Source organism: Drosophila yakuba, chromosome 2L, assembly GCF_016746365.2.
Source record: "Drosophila yakuba strain Tai18E2 chromosome 2L, Prin_Dyak_Tai18E2_2.1, whole genome shotgun sequence".
NCBI lineage: Eukaryota > Metazoa > Arthropoda > Insecta > Diptera > Drosophilidae > Drosophila > Drosophila yakuba.
This window is the reverse complement of record NC_052527.2, coordinates 11,361,209-11,375,443: the sequence shown is the minus strand read 5'-3', so window position 1 is coordinate 11,375,443 and position 14,235 is coordinate 11,361,209. Positions and strand designations below refer to the sequence as shown.

Genomic DNA, 14,235 nt, shown 5'->3' with positions numbered 1-14,235 from the left:
GGTAAGACTCAGAGAATTGGGATTTTTACGGACAAGTCTCAACTGTTTAACGACGTTGGGTAGCATGGCTTTTAATTTTCTTCCAGTGCCCAAGGCGCAAGCACGTGCTGAAGTTGATGTGTATTGCCACATGACAATACATGACCCATCCTCGGTGGAATCGCCAACTGGTGCTCCGCTCGGATGATGATGAAGCTGATGATGGCGACGACGGGGATGGGCACTTTGCTCCTTTTTAATGATGCCGTTTGCCTGTCGTTCGGAGGACATCTGCCCGGCTCATCTCTCGACGTCGCTGAGCCATCTCCGTGCCGTGTGACAGCAGCATGTAGGTTATGCGCTCGCTTTGCGCTTTTCATCAGTACGTATCCCTATCCGGATACGGACACGGACACAGAGCGAGGCCACCTCCAGTCTCCAGTCTCGAGTATCTAGTCCCCCTTTCTCCGAGTGCACACACCCCTACTGCTGCAATGCTGCTGCTGATGATCCAATGACCCATAAAACGGACGCTGCCACCGGGCGGAATCAGCTTTGCCGGGCTTTTGTGGTTCACGTGGCACGCGCACTCCAACATAAAGTGCCAACTGCAGTGATGACCACACCAAGGTACCATTTCTTTAATTGACCCACAAAGAGTATCAAACTTTAGGGAAATATCATTCGGTAATAAATTAGATAACATACACAAATAGTTGTATGCATAATGTTCATCTAATCATTGTGTTTATCTTGTCATATTTGGTTAGGAATTCCCATTTACTTTAGGAAAGTGTCCCATTTCTTTCCTCAATAATTGAGATATCTTGCTTAAGGAACGTGCCTAGGTATTTAATTTAAAGGTACCTTGTGTACTTTAAAGCCTAGTTAGAATACCTTTAGGTACTTCGCATCTCTGAGGGGAGCTCGTGCTCAATCGAGCGTTGGCAACTATCCGGATCACATACACAAACGTCCGCGGACGAGGACTTAACTTTGCAGCTCTGCCGACGGAACCGCCCACCAATTTGCATCGATGCATCTGCCTCGGATTGTGGATATGCCACCGATTGCCACAACCTGCCTTTCTGGTGTCTTTGAGATTTCAGATTTCCAGAAAAAGCCATATGTCCTTCTTTGCGGACTGTCAAGTCGATTAATATGAGTGACATAATGTTTCGATATTATCTCAAAAACTAACAAAAATCTCTTTAATTGGTTTATCTTGTGCAAGAAACTTTAATACAAGTATACACTACATCATTGTTTCAACTGAATTAATAGAAATTTAAAAATTAGCTAATCGTAGTTTATTGACTTTGTTGATTTTATTAAATGATGTATTTCCATTGATAAAACATGAATAAGCAATGGATACCATCGCACATGATTGTTCTTCTCAATTCTGAACTCCTGTGGATTTATTTATCTATTCATTAGATTTCGGTTGAAGGATTTAATAACAGAGAAACCAAAGGGGTCTGAGTTAAGTCCTAGGAAACGCTTTCAGAACTCAACTCGTCAATGTCATCATTGCCATAGTGCATGATTTTATGATAAGGGTATATACATACACGCTTTTAGATTGCTTCGACTACTTGTGGCTTTTCGAGGTCCTTGCAAGGAGTTTTCAGCCCGCTCAGCACTTTGTCGGGATAAACTTCTTCCGCAGCGTTTTATTTATTTAAACGGAAAGCCGATGAAGCTGAAAGTCTTAAGTGCCGAATGGATGGTTCCGTGGAAAAGCGCTTGCTTTGAAATCGGCGAAAAGAGGCCGGAGCTTTGATAATTTTACGCAGCTGAATACGTACAGCACACGTACCAGAGATACAAAAGACATAAAGAGTACAAAAGATATAAAGTAAACTGAAAGTAAAGATAAAAGCGCCACAGGCTCAGAAGAAGTGCAAAGACAATGATAAGGGCGAGCCGGAAAAATGCTTGTCAAAATGAAAGAGGAAAACAGGGGAAAATGTAAAACGCTAAAGTCGTCTCTCGGGTTCGGTTTTCCTTTTCTTTTCTTTTTTTTTGTTTGCTATTCGACAAGGCGGGTTCGGGAGCTCTCAAAGGTAATAATTTTGCCTTGGAATTTTCACCTTGGCAACTGATGAATTGAAAAACTTAAAGTTTTCAGAAATGCTAATGGAGTGCAGTTATTTAAATGAAAAGCAAAGGTAGTTGTATACTAAGGGGGCGCCACTAGATACTTGTTAATGTTGAAGTCCTCATCAATTTAAGTAAGTTCATAAATTATACGATACACACCTGAAAAGATACAAAATGTAAAGATTTTGTTAGTTCATAGGTTACGAATATGCTTAAGAGCACATGAGTACTCGGTTAGTATGAAAGATTGGATGAAGATTAATTATTATTAATTTAAAGTAAATTGGCCTATGCTTTTATCTATAAACCTAATTCCCATTGACATCTTCTAGACCCGCCTAATTAAACTTATTTTCCAATTGAGCTTTGACAGTACTTTCATTAGTTTGTATTGATATACATTTTTAATAGCACACATTTGGACCGGTGATTTCCATTTGCGCTTCCCTCTTTTTTTGTCAATTTACTCAATTCACTGATTAGTTTTCAATTGGAGCAGCCATTAGAGCTCCATTTGAGTAATGCACATCGTGTTTTGCAATTGCAACTGTGTTGGACAGTTGCCTGGCGACTGTCGGCTAAAATGAATAATCGAATGGTGCTCGGAATTGGGAGCTGAATGGAATTCTGGTCCTGCCCCTTTGTGCATATTGCCATTTTGGTTCGCTGCTCGCTCGCTTCCGTTGCAGCTGGTTTTCCCGAGCTGGGTTTTCCCACCACCACCCCCTTCCCTCGCCCAGAAAACTGGTTTTTGCCTTTTTTCCGATTGCTTTCCAGCAAGCCGGCAATTTATTTGCTCGTGACAAGGGGTTGCAACCAAAGAAACAAAACAACGTTTAAAAGATGCAAATACCGATGGGGTTCCTATATATTGCGAATGGTAAAATGGCAATAAAGAGAACTAAAATCAATGGAAATATTCGCGTTGGCATAAATTCCCTTTGAGAAAAACCCAAGCGGGCACAAAAAAAAATGCTCACACAGAACGAGAATACGATTCGAAAATGTTTGTAACCCAGATTCCTTTACCCTTTCGCTAGCAATTTTTCACCAATTTCGTGTTATTATTATTTTTTCCCAAACTTTAGCCGCAGGTGCAGGGCGTATATATGCTGAAAATTGCGCAAAATATATATAAGGAGGGCGGCACTGCAGGGTATTCATTGTTTGCATCAAATGGAATCCATATATCAATTTCTAAAAATATTATGTGTTGAAGAAATAATAATTCAAATTTTAAAAACCGTACTGGTAGCAAGACAATAATTAAACAGCATACATTAAAACTGGTGAGCCCCTTGATAATATCCTGCTTACGTCTCTGATGGGAAATGTTGCCTTCAACATCCGTTCTGCGGTCTTCATATTACAGGATCTGTGCAAACTTTTTCCACTAGCTGCCCTTCATCCTGTTTTGTTTCTGTTGTTGCTGCTTTTCTCGAATTCGCTTTGCCTGTCCCAAACAAAAACACTCTTACACACATACACACACACAGTCGCACACCCACATGTCCTGGGGCAAATTTATTGAATTCGCATAGCAGCCAGGAAGGCAACTTAATTTTGAGGAGAAACTTTGTTAAGGTTCGCCATGTGCTCCAGCAAACAGGAAACAACCAAAAGGGCCAGCCAAACCCTCCCAGACATTTTCAAGTTCCTTTTGCGTGGACGGTGGGCGGGTGGATGGAGGGGGCGTGACCAGCCAACAACAAACGATGCTGAAGTTGGAGGTTTCGGTTTGTGTTTGCATTTTGTTAAGTGTTGAAAATTTATTAGTTTCACCTTAATTTGTTTGTTGCCTGCTTTTGTAGAAGTGGCTGAAGTCCCGGAGGAGTAGACAAAAACGTTATTTTTTCGCAAGCAATTTATTGTTATTGCTTTCAACACCCAGCCGCAACATTCTCAAACAATTAATGAGAGAAGTAGGACCGCCGTCAATCACCGAAAGTATACGTTTCAGATGTGTTTTCAAAATCATTAAAATACGCATTCAAAAGACATAAATGCTACATTTGCTATTGATTTGTTGCTTAATATTAATTTGTTTATATACATAATTAAAAAAAATAAAATAGATAAAAAAGGTTTCATCCATCTCCCCGACGGGGAATTGAACCCCGGTCTCCCGCGTGACAGGCGGGGATACTAACCACTATACTATCGAGGATGTTGTTTGCCTCTTGTCTGATAGTAAACTTATAACCGATAGCCATAACTAGGTGATTTTAAGAGCTTTAATCTAATTAGATTACTCCGATCGTTTTCAAGGTATACACACAACGTAAATAACTTACATATAGGAAAGCTTTAAAGCCTTAAAGCACACATCGCACAGTGGGCATAAGGGCAAAAGATGAACCGGCTGCAATAAAGGGGCGTGCGAGAGGGATGGCAAATCAAAGTCAGCAGCGCAGCCAAATGGGGAAACATTGTTTTAAAACAATGAAATACAAGCTGCTGGCTGGTGGGCTTTCAACCGGGGGAGCCGAGCTGAGCTACAAGCTGCAGGGACCAGCAACACGCAATAAAAGACAAAAGTGGAATATGTGCCACAACGCTGAACAGATGCCAACGACCAACATTCTCCCTATCCCTATCCCTATCCCTATACCTACTCCATTCCCTTTACCAATGACATCCGCCGGACGACCCCCCTCCGACGCCACCCCTGCCAGAACATGCGAGTCCACTTGAAACTTTGCGCTATTGTACTTTCACCCCCTACCAGTCATATATATTTTTTCTACAGCCGCTTCCAGCTGCGGACTTTCTCTAGAATCTTTGGCCAACTAAAGCCACTCACGACTGGCTAAAAAACTGGGGGAAATAAAAAAATACATGTATAGAGTCGGCTGAAACCAACCGGTTTTTAGTTTACAGTAGTAAGCGTGGTTAGTTAGTATACTAAATATGTAGTTTTTTAAAGAATGAAGATTATATTATGCAAAGGTTAGTTGGCATTCAGATTTCAGGTTCAAAATAAATGCGCAAAAATATTTTCATGAAAAATATTCAACTATAAACACCAAAATGGTTTTTCAAACTATTGTAGAATAAAAAAAATTTGTTTACTTCGTTACAAGTACTTAAACATATCTGTTACAAATCCCAATTTATTATGAAAATTACCAGAACTAGCTCTTAAGCGGAATTTGTTATAATGGCTATGCCTGATATACAAGAGTATACAACTCACAGCAAAAAAAATTATTACTCATGCAGCTACTAAAACTGCTGTTGGGAAAAAAGTTGGAAAATATAATTGCTGTGCTGCTTTGGCAAACTCCATTAAATTTATAAAGTGGGCAAAAGTTTTATGCTCATACTCTCAAATTTTTTATCCGCCACTTCAGACTGTGTGTGAATGGGCATATGAGCGCTTATTGATTAATAGTTTTATTGCATTCATGCAGACCCCGGTCATTAATTTTGCATGTTAAATAAAAGAGCACTCAATTATGTGGGCTGCAATCGAGGCGGGCAGTTGCCGAATGAAATATTCATGCACTTTCTGCTTTATGCTGGGCCTACCGTCAAACAATGCATGTTTGATGTGGAATTAAAGTCCTTTTCGCTCTCTGCGCACGAGTATCGATTAGTTCAGGGTGGGATTATGTTCTTGATGCATTTAATAGTTAAGCTTCTTTCAGTGTGTGCCATTAGCTATAACATTTAAAGCTATTTATTCATATAAAATGTACTAAAACGTAATATGTTTGCAACTGAACAGAGTTAAAATAGCTTAAGAATTTTATTAGAAAAAGTTAGTACCCAAGCTGGCAAGGCATCAAAGCAATAGTTGGCCAAGCCCAAAGACGAGGCGCCAAAATGCCTTCGAGGCGAAAAAACCTGAACGGAATATTAAAAAAAAAATTAACACAAAATAAGGGGAAAAGCATGGGACCCCAGAGATTTTCCCAACCGCCCAGAAGAGGCTGCGAAATGGTTTTTCCATTTCATTTTCATAATTTCGCCATTTGGCAAGTATCTCACGCGTTTGCAATTATGTGAGGATTTTTCATTTCATTTGAGTTCGCGTCCATCGAAAACGCAGTTGTAAGAGATTCTTCTATTGTTAATGTTTTGCTTGCTGCACATTTATGCGCAACCGCATTTCAAAAGCAATAAATTCTGCAGCTTTGCTCCAAAGTTGAGGAAACAACAAAAATAGGGACAAACAGAACACAAAAAGTAAAAAAAAGTACGCGAAAGCTGTGAAAGAAAACTTTGCTCATTTGTGGCCACCGAATATTTTGATTTCCATTTTGAAATTCACTCAGCAGAGCTCTGCGTGAAATATAAATTAATAAGTGTTCACACAGCACAAAATCAAAGCTGTTTTTTCAGCATCGTTTAAAATAATTTAAAATTTTTTTATATATATAAAGCTCAATATCTGTTCCTGTTTTAAGGAACAAAAAAGTTTTTTGACAATTTTTTGTATATGCATTAAACACTTTAACATTTCATACTTTTAAAACAAACTATGTGGTTATACAAACCAATGCCACTTTGACAACTATTTCTCCATTTGAAATGCTTATTTTAGTTGCAAAAATTTGTGCGTACGGTTGAACAACTGGTGAAAAAGTATAAATATTTCACACGCTTGTTTTTATTGAAAAGAATATTTTTTCGATGTTCCGGCAACTGTTTACTTGGCTGCCTTTCATTACTTGATTTCATTTTTTCTGTTGCCTCCATTCTCCATTCTAAGCAAAGTTTTGTGGACTTTTCGCCGGAGCCAAGCAGCTTGTTATTATTATTTTTTGCCCTCAATGGTAAAAGTTGTAGTAGGAAACAACAATTTCTCCACCACCCCCCAACCCACCCACTGAACTCTCACCACCTCTCAGTTCAACCTTTGGTCCAAGTTCCCGTCGAGTTTTACCATGAAAATTAATTGCGCATTTATTTTGAGTGAGTTTTCGCATTCTGGCGCAGTAAAGGACGAGACTGGGGGGCTTTCCTTATAACAACCAACATAGCCAGCATTCGCTGTTGCCATTCTGCCGTCTTCTGCGGTTCCTTTCATCCCCCGGAAAACCCTGGAAAACCCCGGAAAACAAGGCGGCGGTAAATGTTAAGTAACCGTGCTCGAGTGGCATCGCCCGTCTACAGGTGACTGCGAAGAGGTTTATGCGTGTGAAGCTCACGCTACATTCAGGCAATCAGTATGGCAGCTACTTGCGGTCCTTCACGCGATAGAATACCATCTCGGGAAATTTAAGAGAAATATTACCAAAGGGATGTAGGGTAAATCTAGCTATTCGATAGTAAACACTTTACAGGCGAAACTGTCTGCGGGCTTACTCCATAAATGGGCTAGTTTGTAGCTAAGCTAATGAGTTCTGAAAACTAAAGAAAAGATTAGGTACTATTCAAAAGATTGACTGTTTGTTCTATAAATCTGTTGGTTTATATTTAAGCTCATAAATTGTAATGATTAAAGCTTAATTTATCTTCAAATTATACCTACAGCTGCGGTTACCAGTTTGTATGCTAATCGTGTCATAAAAGTGTTGATTTGTATCTGCACATGTAGAACTCATAAATTATAATTATATAAATTAAGCCATAATTGTTCCTTGCGGTGCAGTTTTACTGTCTTGCTATCATCAAGGCGTTAGTTTCAAGGATAGTTGCAGCTTAAATTACACATTGTCAAAAGATTGAGTACAGCTATTATGTAAGTCAACTTATATGCCCTCAAGGTATAGAGTTTCCGAACAACGCCGCATATCAATGTGGTTACGATTAAATTTACCGAATTTAGCGAATGAAACCACAGAAACTAATAATGAAAAATCCAAACGTTAAACGACCCCTGGGGTAGACAGTTATTGCAACACCCAGTCAAGTTCGATGGAAAGTTACATGCAACCCAAATTATGCGACCCCAACCTATCCACCATCCACCATTCAACATCCAGCAACCCATCCCACCCACATCATTTGCAATCCGATAACAATGCGGGTGCGTTTAGTTGCACGATACACGAATGCCAGCCAACAAGAAATGCCTCTCGGATAGTCATGGTCCATGCAAATTACGTTAGGACGGCGACTTTGATGTCGTCAGCAGTGAAATCGAATCACAGGGCAAACACTCAACGTGGCACGTTATCCGATACGTTGTGGCAACCTGATTTGCTAACGATAATTTCCAGTTTTGAAAGCCATAGCATTTGCATTTCAGGATGGGGGATTATTGAAGCAGTCCATTGGAGCAGCTCGTCCTTTGATTATCAATTATACAAGTAGTACTGTCGAGAGCTTGTTGAGAGCTACGTAAGAGGATTGGAGCCTAAATAAAATATTTTTTATTCCCAAGGACAACATAGTAGATCATTGTAAAAATAAGTTAGAAAGGAAAGCTTCATTAGGTATACATATATCCAATTTATTAAACTTCTATGACGTAATTAAGTACTTCCAACCAGTTCATAGTACGTTTTAATACATGCTAGTCATGCTGATAAATGAATATATATACTCGTATTTAATCAAGATATCAGGCTGATTTCCACCCCCTAATTCATTGGGGTTGCAGCTGCCAGGACTGCGACGACACTAATCAGAATTAGTTCCTGCTATATCTGCTATATCTACTACATCCATCCGGCAGTCAGTTTGCCCACTGCTTAGTCGTACTTTGTGTGTACAATTTATTTCAGTCGTTTTAATTGATTCTGTCGCTTCCCTCGCTCGGGGGTTTCCCGGCTCCATGGGTTGCCAAAGACGCAGAGTGCAGGCAGCGCATCTTGTTATTTGTACCAATTAATATCCAATATCTGGGCGCTGGCATCATTAGTTTATTTTCCTTTCCTTGCCAACTTTATTTTATTCTTCCTTTTCAACAAATATGTATATATATATATATCTTTTTTGTTATTCTTTTTATTTTCTATCTGTCCGATACGTTTCACTTGGCGCTACAAAGAGAGCTACTAATATCAATGGGAAAACTACAACAAAGGCGCAGGGCATCTTCAGTACTGTTATCGAGAAGGGAAATTACACTGAGAAAATCTCGAATTATATTTTAGTCAAATAAAAGCTATGCCCTTAATGTTCTAAGCCTCAAAATTGTTTAATACATTTTAATGCTATCTTAACTTTGAAGTCTTGTAGGTGATACTAGAATAATTAGTTAGGAGAAATCCCTCACTATTTAGTGTATTATTTTGGTACATCTAAAGATTTTAAAATTAAAATTGCAATTTTTGCAGTAGTGTACAGGATGACCAGGGTTGACTGGCTTTAACTCGACTCCTTCCTGATGATGCTGCATTTGACAGACCATTTATCATCCCACTAATTGTGTATCATTAAAAAAAGAGGCGAGTACGGGCGCAGATCCGACACTGGCGCCGATGTTAACCCAAAGGAGCCGGGATAGGAGCGGAAAATACAAAATAAAAACAGCTCCGTTTTCCTTCGCAGGACGAAGCCACAGCCGGCGGTATCGATGTTCGCTGACAATAGCAGACTGTGACAAGCAGCCAGGCTTTGCTCGAATGCCGGCGACATTAACAGGGCGCACTGGCTACAACAAACGGCCATGACAGTGATAGAAATCTGTGGCAAGCAGATTAAACGTGTTCACAGTCCGCCGGCGGGAGGCAAATGGAATGGAAGGAGTTGTCTTTGTAAAAGTCAGTCATCATTATCGCCACTTTGCCACCCGCCGCCGAATGGAACGCAAACACAATGGGTACAAGGTGGCATAACTAATGATTTTCAAGGATGTACATATGTATATCACATAAATCAAGATTGAAAACTTTTAAAAAGCAACTACTTTGCAGATTTTGAGCGGTTTTATAAAACCTTTTTTCAGTTTGAGGATTTTAAATATTTCAATATAATATAATCTAACTTTTATAGATATTAATAAGATTTCTGATTCGTGGTTACGTGTTTCAATAAGTGACTACATTTAAGAATAGGATCAAATTTAACTTGATTTCGTATTATGCGTTCTAGATCAGAAATCAATAACTTGGAGCGTGCTTAACTTTACCACGCATTTTTATTTTAGCAATCCAAAAGCATACAGCATAGTCATATAGAGGTCCGCTGCCAGAATTTAACCCTTTTCACCAGTAATATCCACTGTTCATGAACGCGGACAACAATAGAGCCGGATGTGTGTCGGCGGCGGAGCTTGGGGCTTGGGGAAGCCAGACTAATGAGAAACGTGCGCCATGAGTTGCGATAAATGGTTAAGTCAGCGGAATCGCTGATAGTAAGCCATCCAGTGCAGGTTCTACCTCCCGGCAGAGCCTCGCAACGCACAAATACATAATAATCATAAAAATTCAAAGCTCCACCGCCCCCACTAAATGGCATCGATGATGGATTACGACGTCAACTCGTTGGGGATGGAGTACTGTTACTGAAATTGAGCCTGAGGCCTGATGAAAATGTTAATGTCGTTGCCAATCGCTTTGTTAATCCATCCATCCATCCAACCATCCATTGAGGACGAGTTGCCTGATTTTCCGATTCCCCGGCCTCCAGTCCATTCCCATGGTGAGGTCGGAAAACAATTATGACCAGCTTTCCCCGGGATCTCCCTGAACTGGTGGCCAAGTTAGTTTGGAGTCCAGGACAGGGCGAAAGTTGTCACGTAATACACACTAATTAATATTGATATTTTGTGATAATGAGCCCTCGATGGCGTGGACATTGCAGTTTCTGCTCAGTCAGTGGCATTTTGATGGGCCGGAATCGATATTCAGCCCGGGGATAACTTGCTTCTAATTAAAGCGAAATGCTAATTGAAATAGTAGAGTTGGAAATTAACTTAAGTGCAAAGAGGAATTTAGCAGTAATCCCCATCGATTGCTAAATATGTCAGCGAACTCTCTGCATTGAGGATTGGGATGACTTCCTATTAGCCGTTTTTTGTGTATCTGAGTTATGGTTCAAACTTAAGCTCACGCAGCAAACATAAATTTGTTAATGACTCATATGAAACAGTATGGCTGCATTAGTTGTAGTTCGCAAGTCGCAAACTACAGTAATCACTCCACTCTCGTAATTAGTTATGTCTGACAGCAAATCACGATTGCCACAGCCACCAGCTCGCTACCCACTGTCATTAAAAAGCCCAACACGTATCTTGTTCGACATTTGATAGAACAAACAATACAAAAAGAAGCCGGGCAAAAGAAAAGGAAAACTCGTTTCGACCTTAACGGGGTCGTAAAGGAGCCAGGAGTTGGTTGGTATGCCAAATGCATTCAATGCGGCAGGTCCTGCAGATCACACTTAATGGTTATGCCCACGTCTACAGCAGGCTCATAAAAGTGAGAGGGACAACAGCAATGAAAAGCACCTACACTGAATAAAAAACACATAACAAATTTCAAATTAAAAAGCTTTAAGGTTGTATTCCGGTTCCTTGCAAGATAAATGTCTTCCAAACTGAAGTTCTAAGGAAGAGGATCCTTTGAAAGTTGTACTTAAGAAAATATTTATAAAGGAAATTAAACAATAAAATAATGAAATAAAAATTTAAAAACTTACAATATAATGAATTTAAGTTCTATCGATACGTATGTTTATATATTATTTATTTTACTATTATTTTTATCAGTGTTCTTCTTGACATCCTGTTCTCTTCTGGCACGATAAGCACGAGTGGGTGGGGCAACAAAAATATTTAATGAAATCAGCAGTGGCACAACAGCGTGGAGATGGAAGCATAACAAAATGCAATTGTTGCATTATTAATTTATATTATGCGCAATTGTTGCAAACTGTGGGCAGAAAGTCCTCGCACACACACAAGCACACGCGTACAGCCGCACACACACACATGGCCGCTGTTCATGCGGAAAATCGTGGCAAGGACGAGGGGCAGTAATCGGGGTAGGAAACAGACACAGGCCGCAAGATAAGCACCATGTAAAGGTTGCTCGACTGAAACCGTAAAAGAAGCACAGCCATAACACAAAAAACAAAAAAGCAGCGAACAAAAAATACATATACTCCAAAGGATAACGACAGCAGGAGGAAGTGGAGCCAACCAATTTGCTACCGCTCTCGCAGCTTTTGTTTCTCGCCCGGAAAGGTGAAGGAAAATGTGGTAATAAAAACAACAATTGAACACAGTTATGATTGAAGTGGAAGCAAAGCCAGCACAAAGGACCTCGCCATACGGGGTAGTTAGGTTAAGGGATCTGGGGCCAAGCCACCGCACCACCGCCATCACCGCATCCACCACTACCACCACCACCACCACCGCCATCAGCAGCACCATCAGCACCACAGGTCCATCCCCAGCTGTCGCTGGTATTGTAATACGTATCGATCGATTTGATGGCTGCCCCTGCCGATGACACACACACAGCCTCTTCTAATCGCACGTGATACACAATGAAAGTCGAAAAAATCCACGAAATAATTTCTGATTTCAGATTTGTCGGTGAGAGCAACGTAAATACTACGTATCTAAAAACGCAACCTACGAATTTTTCTGCCTATTTGAATGACCTTAAAATTTCAGTGCTTCACCAATTTCAATGATTTACCAATAACGAAGTATACTAGTATGCTTCTTGATTTTTTCTTAGGGTTACAAGAATTTTGTAGGCATTTTCTTTATAGTGATATGAGAAACTAACAAAAGTCTCATACACTAATGAAAAGTTATTGTATTCCGTCAGGTGTAAAGGATGAAAAAAGATTAATGAATTATTTGGACAACTTTAGCAACCCCTTTAAGCTGATTTATGACACTTAACAAGAATATGGCATGGTTTTTTTTTTATGGACTTTTAAACTTAATATATTTTAATTTCTTAAGCAATTCAAATGTTAGCAAATCAATAACTCATATCAATAGCTGAGGTAGAGATCTCACCTCGATTCCATTTCCAATGCTCGGTTGGCTAATTTGGTAAACCGATTTCTTGCGCATTATTTCCAGCTCAGTTGCTCAATTGATTGAACTAATCAAAGTTTCTGCCTGAGTGAAACTTTCTCGCAGTGTAGCCGGCACAGGAAATGGTAAGTTTGCCAACAATTATGGTTCGCAAGCCAACGCCACCCACCACCCCACCGCTCATCCCATGTGTGTTGTGTTTGTGATCGAACTAAGCGCTGCTCCGTTTACCGCTTTGGGGCCAAGGCCCATCATCCAACTTGGGGTTTTGGGTGGGTGGTTTGGGTTTGGGTTTGGGGGAGACTTTGATTATGTTGTTGCCTCAATAGTGGGGAGGCAGCAAAACGGGTGGCGCCACAAAGGTGGGACTGGGACAGAGCACTGGCCCACGGCGCTCTGTCTCAGTTCGTCGTCGGTTTATGGTTTGCGTTTGCATTTTCAACTAGTTAGCAGCTCTCGACGAGTCAGGCAGCCAAATTGCGGTTCACAATTCCAATGAGACATACACACTAGTACACTGCGCAAAAATAAAGAACTCCTATGACACATGTTGCTAATTTCGTATAATCTAATTCATTTGAAGGCATTTGATTAAGAAACCCCTTACAAAAGCAGGCATAACTTCCTGATGAACGCTGCTCCTCGTCTTTCTCAGTGTACATATTTAGTATCTGTGTGCGCTTGGTCAAAATAATTGTTATTGTTGCTCGAGTGGAAGGGGAGGGGGGGGGGGGGGGGGGGGGGGGGGGGTGTAGAAGGGGAGGGAGTGGCGTCGAAGAACCGCATCCTCCAAACATTATAACGTTTTGTGGTATTGTGATTAACATTTCGGCCCCGGCCCCTAATGACCAAGTTGTCGACTTAGGATCGACCATTCTCGGCAGCGGCAAAGTTATTAAACTCATATGTGTAACTCGGCATTGATTGGCGCCTGGTGGTGTGCGTGTGCGGTTTCCCAGAGTGGTAGTGTGTGTGTGTGTGTGAATGACAGAGTGTATATGTATATAAGGGCTTGTGCTGGAGCTTGTTTGTCCAACGCCTCGTATACGTAATGAGTTTGCATGCGCATTTTCAATAAAAATTCATTTCACAATCGCTTCACTCGAGTGTGTACAATGCTCGAGTAATTGCATTTTAAAAATTGCTTATTAAGGCAGAAATGGACACGCCCCGTACGCCCAGCTCCCTGATATCCTTTGTGTCGCCTGTTCAACAGCCGGAGCTCTCGATTCATTCGCCACATTAATGGCCAT

General features: G+C 40.5%; 1 protein-coding gene and 1 non-coding gene across 2 annotated transcripts in view; both read right to left on the bottom strand.

The window, feature by feature from the left end:
• LOC6527764 (semaphorin-1A) overlaps positions 1-14,235 on the bottom strand; it is a 124,736-nt gene that overhangs the window by 47,492 nt on the left and 63,009 nt on the right. The window lies entirely within an intron of this gene.
• Positions 4,181-4,252, bottom strand: Trnad-guc. Its single transcript has one exon. It is a non-coding gene; the product is annotated as a tRNA-Asp (tRNA).